This window comes from Schistocerca gregaria, unplaced genomic scaffold (genome assembly GCF_023897955.1).
Source record: "Schistocerca gregaria isolate iqSchGreg1 unplaced genomic scaffold, iqSchGreg1.2 ptg000644l, whole genome shotgun sequence".
In the NCBI taxonomy this organism is placed as follows: Eukaryota; Metazoa; Arthropoda; class Insecta; order Orthoptera; family Acrididae; genus Schistocerca; species Schistocerca gregaria.
The window spans coordinates 55,001-62,500 of NW_026062030.1; the positions used below are offsets into that span (position 1 = coordinate 55,001).

General features: G+C 53.3%; 3 non-coding genes across 3 annotated transcripts in view; all 3 read right to left on the reverse strand.

Annotated features, from left to right (window-relative positions):
- LOC126317800 (large subunit ribosomal RNA) overlaps positions 1 to 350 on the reverse strand; it is a 4,222-nt gene extending 3,872 nt beyond the window's left edge. Inside the window, exon 1 of the ribosomal RNA XR_007556921.1 lies at positions 1 to 350. This exon is cut by the window's left edge and continues 3,872 nt beyond it. This is a non-coding gene — a ribosomal RNA (large subunit ribosomal RNA).
- Positions 351 to 538: 188 nt separating this feature from the next.
- On the reverse strand, positions 539 to 693 carry LOC126317809 (5.8S ribosomal RNA). The gene has a single exon (XR_007556927.1). It is a non-coding gene; the product is annotated as a 5.8S ribosomal RNA (ribosomal RNA).
- Positions 694 to 1,062: 369 nt separating this feature from the next.
- LOC126317797 (small subunit ribosomal RNA) lies at positions 1,063 to 2,955 on the reverse strand. The gene has a single exon (XR_007556918.1). It is a non-coding gene; the product is annotated as a small subunit ribosomal RNA (ribosomal RNA).
- Positions 2,956 to 7,500: the final 4,545 nt, after the last annotated feature.

Here is a 7,500-nt window from a genome sequence, read left to right on the forward strand (position 1 = left end):
GTCTCGTGGTCATATTTAGTCTCAGATGGAGTTTACCACCCACTTGGAGCTGCACTCTCAAGCAACCCGACTCGAAGGAGAGGTCCCGCCGACGCTCGCACCGGCCGCTACGGGCCTGGCACCCTCTACGGGCCGTGGCCTCATTCAAGTTGGACTTGGGCTCGGCGCGAGGCGTCGGGGTAGTGGACCCTCCCAAACACCACATGCCACGACAGGCGGCAGCCTGCGGGGTTCGGTGCTGGACTCTTCCCTGTTCGCTCGCCGCTACTGGGGGAATCCTTGTTAGTTTCTTTTCCTCCGCTTAGTAATATGCTTAAATTCAGCGGGTAGTCTCGCCTGCTCTGAGGTCGTTGTACGAGGTGTCGCACGCCACACCGCCAGCCGGCTGTGCACGCTACCGAGAAAGTACCGGTATGCGAACCGCCAGGCGACGGGCGCGCATCGCACGTTTAAGGAGACGCGGCCGGCCACACAGGCGACCACGACACTCCCACGTCTCCGAAGCGGGACAAACGCCGCGCGCTTCAGTATACGTAGCCGACCCTCAGCCAGACGTGGCCCGGGAACGGAATCCATGGACCGCAATGTGCGTTCGAAACGTCGATGTTCATGTGTCCTGCAGTTCACATGTCGACGCGCAATTTGCTGCGTTCTTCATCGACCCACGAGCCGAGTGATCCACCGTCCTGGGTGATCTTTTCCTTTTCAGTCTCCCACTGTCTCTTTCAAGACAGCAGCATTTGCGGGACTGAGGCGTCTGACGGCCCCTGTTCCACTATTTTTTTGTGTCCAACGGCCTCACAGCCGATGGGCGTCGTACGGCTCCACACCGGGGCGGACAGGCACTCGGGCGAACGTCATTCAAAACCGGCGCCAGGCGCCAGGTACCGCAGGCCAGCCGCTCCAGAGCTTCAGCGCTCGTACCACACAACAACAACAACACTTCCGCTAGTTTTGAGAGGCACGCGTGGTTCCGCACGCGGCGCACGGCCACTGCCGTACAGGTAGCGTGTTGCGCGACACGACACGACACGCACATCGAAAGACATGCAGTCTAGTCGGTAATGATCCTTCCGCAGGTTCACCTACGGAAACCTTGTTACGACTTTTACTTCCTCTAAATGATCAAGTTTGGTCATCTTTCCGGTAGCATCGGCAACGACAGAGTCGATGCCGCGTACCAGTCCGAAGACCTCACTAAATCATTCAATCGGTAGTAGCGACGGGCGGTGTGTACAAAGGGCAGGGACGTAATCAACGCGAGCTTATGACTCGCGCTTACTGGGAATTCCTCGTTCATGGGGAACAATTGCAAGCCCCAATCCCTAGCACGAAGGAGGTTCAGCGGGTTACCCCGACCTTTCGGCCTAGGAAGACACGCTGATTCCTTCAGTGTAGCGCGCGTGCGGCCCAGAACATCTAAGGGCATCACAGACCTGTTATTGCTCAATCTCGTGCGGCTAGAAGCCGCCTGTCCCTCTAAGAAGAAAAGTAATCGCTGACAGCACGAAGGATGTCACGCGACTAGTTAGCAGGCTAGAGTCTCGTTCGTTATCGGAATTAACCAGACAAATCGCTCCACCAACTAAGAACGGCCATGCACCACCACCCACCGAATCAAGAAAGAGCTATCAATCTGTCAATCCTTCCGGTGTCCGGGCCTGGTGAGGTTTCCCGTGTTGAGTCAAATTAAGCCGCAGGCTCCACTCCTGGTGGTGCCCTTCCGTCAATTCCTTTAAGTTTCAGCTTTGCAACCATACTTCCCCCGGAACCCAAAAGCTTTGGTTTCCCGGAGGCTGCCCGCCGAGTCATCGGAGGAACTGCGGCGGATCGCTGGCTGGCATCGTTTATGGTTAGAACTAGGGCGGTATCTGATCGCCTTCGAACCTCTAACTTTCGTTCTTGATTAATGAAAACATACTTGGCAAATGCTTTCGCTTCTGTTCGTCTTGCGACGATCCAAGAATTTCACCTCTAACGTCGCAATACGAATGCCCCCGCCTGTCCCTATTAATCATTACCTCGGGTTCCGAAAACCAACAAAATAGAACCGAGGTCCTATTCCATTATTCCATGCACACAGTATTCAGGCGGGCTTGCCTGCTTTAAGCACTCTAATTTGTTCAAAGTAAACGTGCCGGCCCACCGAGACACTCAACAAAGAGCACCCTGGTAGGATTTAAACGGGGTCCGCCTCGGGACGCGAAAGCACCCCTTCGGCTCGCCCCACCGGCAGGACGTCCCACGATACATGCCAGTTAAACACCGACGGGCGGTGAACCAACAGCGTGGGACACAAATCCAACTACGAGCTTTTTAACCGCAACAACTTTAATATACGCTATTGGAGCTGGAATTACCGCGGCTGCTGGCACCAGACTTGCCCTCCAATAGATACTCGTTAAAGGATTTAAAGTGTACTCATTCCGATTACGGGGCCTCGGATGAGTCCCGTATCGTTATTTTTCGTCACTACCTCCCCGTGCCGGGAGTGGGTAATTTGCGCGCCTGCTGCCTTCCTTGGATGTGGTAGCCGTTTCTCAGGCTCCCTCTCCGGAATCGAACCCTGATTCCCCGTTACCCGTTACAACCATGGTAGGCGCAGAACCTACCATCGACAGTTGATAAGGCAGACATTTGAAAGATGCGTCGCCGGTACGAGGACCGTGCGATCAGCCCAAAGTTATTCAGAGTCACCAAGGCAAACGGACCAGACAAGCCAATCCGATTGGTTTTGATCTAATAAAAGCGTCCCTTCCATCTCTGGTCGGGACTCTGTTTGCATGTATTAGCTCTAGAATTACCACAGTTATCCAAGTAACGTGGGTACGATCTAAGGAACCATAACTGATTTAATGAGCCATTCGCGGTTTCACCTTAATGCGGCTTGTACTGAGACATGCATGGCTTAATCTTTGAGACAAGCATATGACTACTGGCAGGATCAACCAGGGAGCTGCGTCAACTAGAGCTGAGCAGCCGGCCGCCCGGGAGTGTGTCCCGGGGGCCCGCGCGAACACGCAAGCGTCCGCTCAATTATTCTGCAAACAGGAGGAGGCCGAGCTCCCCTGCACGATACACCTCGAAACCCTCTCAGGTCCCGGCGGCGCGCAGCGCCGTCCTAGGTACTTGGTCGGTTTCGAGAGAGGCGCAATCGCCCGGAGTTAGGCGAGTAGACGGTTTTAGTGCGAACACCCTTGCTCCCAACTGAGCTTGCCGCTGCCGACAGAGGCCCGGGAGCGTGCTGTCGTGGCATTGCCGGCGGGAGACAACACGCGCCACCTATGGTGACCGGCAGCTCCAACGCCAGCGCCACACAAGGGCAAAGCCCCACTTGGGTGCAGAAGCGAACTCTCCCAGCACAGCGCACGCGCCAACACGTCCGCACAACTGCGATACAAACCACCTGCGAGAACCGCTGGGGCGACCGAGCAGCAGACGGCGTCGCGGCGCCGAGTGCCAGGCGGCGGCGCATCCTCAACGCACACAGTCCTCAATCAGACCAGCACACTGCAGATGTCCACCGCGCTTCGCACCGGGCTCGGCTGAACCAACTTTGGCCGCCAGGCGCCGCGTGCAGGGTGCGCCGCAGCGTAGCTGCGCCGCCTGCCGAGCCCGTCGGCTGGCGCTCCTGCCACTCGGCGCCCCCCACCAGCCGCCTGTTGCGCGTGCGCCCACGCAGCGCGCGGCCAACACGCCGGGCGGCCCCCCTTCACCGGCCGGGAACAGTCCCACCAAGCCACCGCCGCGTATCGCTTCATACCCACATGGGCCTAGTCACGTGTGTGGATGTGGCGGGTACCGCTGAAACAACCGGTTAATAGCTGTACCGATCGTCGCCATCACAGATTCACCTCCAGCGTGAACAACCGCTCAACAACGGATTTCCAGTTCATTTGCGTATCTTGGGCAGTAAACGTAGATGTCCACCTACATTTGCGAATTCAACAATTCTTGCATGCCAGGATGTCATGTGTCACGACACGCTACATCAGACCACATACACACTGCGACATGTGCAGAAGAGAACACGTGGAAGGTGGCCCGCGCACGTATGCGATGTCCCTTCCGCGATCCACTGTCAACCGGCATCTGCGGCATGTCCCAGATATGGAACGCGGTCCACCAGGGTAGCACTTTGTGTGAGGCAATACGACAAAGTCGGAATACACGCGTCACTACATCACACGGCTCACGCTGACCTGACCTGACTCACCGCACCACCACCCCCAGCGACCCAGGGTGACATACAATGCGTTCGTACGTTCCTCCCACACGCCTCTACGGCGTACCACAGTGCAACCTAGCTGTTATTGGGAGACGAGACAAGTAGCATCGAGCACAACATATGGAAATTGAGATTCGACACCGTTGGGCACAGCCAGCGTACGGTCACACGTATCACACTACTTCACTCTGTACGTAACTACCGATGATCGGTACAGCGTGTGGGTTACGCGTACGACATCAGCGGACAATGGACACAGACCATACCACGACGTACACTGAGGGCGTCGACATCTGAACGCAACTGAACAGCTGCGAGGCTCATTTAACACTCAAACGCCAGACCGACCAGCTTGAGAGGACGGAGACACAAAGAGAGGGGCAGAGGGGGGGGGGGGGGGGGGCGATATAGTCCTATTGCAGTACAATTGACAGTGGATAGCGGGAATATGTGGAAAGTAAGCAACACTCGCAAGACATCTACATGAGGATAACAACGACACCAGAGATTCCGAGCAGTGAACTATGTTAGGCAAAGGGACAACGTGGGTTAGGTTAAGGGACAACGTGGGTTAGGTTAAGGGACAACGTGGGTTAGGTTAAGGGACAACGTGGGTTAGGTTAAGGGACAACGTGGGTTAGGTTAAGGGACAACGTGGGTTAGGTTAAGGGACAACGTGGGTTAGGTTAAGGGACAACGTGGGTTAGGTTAAGGGACAACGTGGGTTAGGTTAAGGGACAACGTGGGTTAGGTTAAGGGACAACGTGGGTTAGGTTAAGGGACAACGTGGGTTAGGTTAAGGGACAACGTGGGTTAGGTTAAGGGACAACGTGGGTTAGGTTAAGGGACAACGTGGGTTAGGTTAAGGGACAACGTGGGTTAGGTTAAGGGACAACGTGGGTTAGGTTAAGGGACAACGTGGGTTAGGTTAAGGGACAACGTGGGTTAGGTTAAGGGACAACGTGGGTTAGGTTAAGGGACAACGTGGGTTACGTTAAGGGACAACGTGGGTTACGTTAAGGGACAACGTGGGTTACGTTAAGGGACAACGTGGGTTACGTTAAGGGACAACGTGGGTTACGTTAAGGGACAACGTGGGTTAGGTTAAGGGACAACGTGGGTTAGGTTAAGGGACAACGTGGGTTAGGTTAAGGGACAACGTGGGTTAGGTTAAGGGACAACGTGGGTTAGGTTAAGGGACAACGTGGGTTAGGTTAAGGGACAACGTGGGTTAGGTTAAGGGACAACGTGGGTTAGGTTAAGGGACAACGTGGGTTAGGTTAAGGGACAACGTGGGTTAGGTTAAGGGACAACGTGGGTTAGGTTAAGGGACAACGTGGGTTAGGTTAAGGGACAACGTGGGTTAGGTTAAGGGACAACGTGGGTTAGGTTAAGGGACAACGTGGGTTAGGTTAAGGGACAACGTGGGTTAGGTTAAGGGACAACGTGGGTTAGGTTAAGGGACAACGTGGGTTAGGTTAAGGGACAACGTGGGTTACGTTAAGGGACAACGTGGGTTACGTTAAGGGACAACGTGGGTTACGTTAAGGGACAACGTGGGTTACGTTAAGGGACAACGTGGGTTACGTTAAGGGACAACGTGGGTTACGTTAAGGGACAACGTGGGTTAGGTTAAGGGACAACGTGGGTTAGGTTAAGGGACAACGTGGGTTAGGTTAAGGGACAACGTGGGTTAGGTTAAGGGACAACGTGGGTTAGGTTAAGGGACAACGTGGGTTAGGTTAAGGGACAAATTGAGTTAGGTTAAGGGACAAATTGAGTTAGGTTAAGGGACAAATTGAGTTAGGTTAAGGGACAAATTGAGTTAGGTTAAGGGACAAATTGAGTTAGGTTAAGGGACAAATTGAGTTAGGTTAAGGGACAAATTGAGTTAGGTTAAGGGACAAATTGAGTTAGGTTAAGGGACAAATTGAGTTAGGTTAAGGGACAAATTGAGTTAGGTTAAGGGACAAATTGAGTTAGGTTAAGGGACAAATTGAGTTAGGTTAAGGGACAAATTGAGTTAGGTTAAGGGACAAATTGAGTTAGGTTAAGGGACAAATTGAGTTAGGTTAAGGGATAATCTGGTACAACCACAGTTAGGTTAAGCGATAATCTGGTACAGCCACAGTTAGGTTAAGCGATAATCTGGTACAGCCACAGTTAGGTTAAGCGATAATCTGGTACAGCCACAGTTAGGTTAAGCGATAATCTGGTACAGCCACAGTTAGGTTAAGCGATAATCTGGTACAGCCACAGTTAGGTTAAGCGATAATCTGGTACAGCCACAGTTAGGTTAAGCGATAATCTGGTACAGCCACAGTTAGGTTAAGCGATAATCTGGTACAGCCACAGTTAGGTTAAGCGATAATCTGGTACAGCCACAGTTAGGTTAAGCGATAATCTGGTACAGCCACAGTTAGGTTAAGCGATAATCTGGTACAGCCACAGTTAGGTTAAGCGATAATCTGGTACAGCCACAGTTAGGTTAAGCGATAATCTGGTACAGCCACAGTTAGGTTAAGCGATAATCTGGTACAGCCACAGTTAGGTTAAGCGATAATCTGGTACAGCCACAGTTAGGTTAAGCGATAAAGTTGGTTAAATTCGGTATTGTGTGGGAAGGGGGCAGAGAGAGAGTGGGGGGGGGGGGTGGATAGTTGTGGCAGTACGCGGATGCCTGAGTCACCGTCAGATATGTCACGTCGGTTCGATGCTTGTAGCAAGAGGCTGGCGGGTCTGTGTCTCTCACTTCTGCAATTTTTCATGTGGTATAACACGAGGGCGGGGGGGTGATATTTGGTGCCCCTCTGTGTAGGATGTGTGTTGGTGGTGTTGGTTTATCTGAGCAATGGTAGTTGTCGGAGGAGTGGGGTATTGTGCTTTTATAGGTGGACCTACTGCTCTGGTTATCATAGTGTCGACGGTGCAATGTGGCAGAGAGGATGCACTCGACATTGTCGCATTCCAGATGTTTACGTATTGTGTGTCTCCGTTGCAGGCCGAGAGTGGTGCATGTTCGAGTGTGTGGCTGACGTGCGATTCACGTTGTGTGCCCAGTCTTACAGCACGTATAGGGACATTCGCATAAATCATCTATATGTGGCCTTGCATCATTTACTAAGCAGTGCCGTGAGACGACCGAACTATTAGGAAAGTACTGATGTACCGCATAATGTTTACCTTCCACCACACGGCGAGTATCGACTCTGCCCAGCGTTGCCACCGCAGGCAGCGGTCACCGTCACCATTGTGCGGCGGAACGGAACATC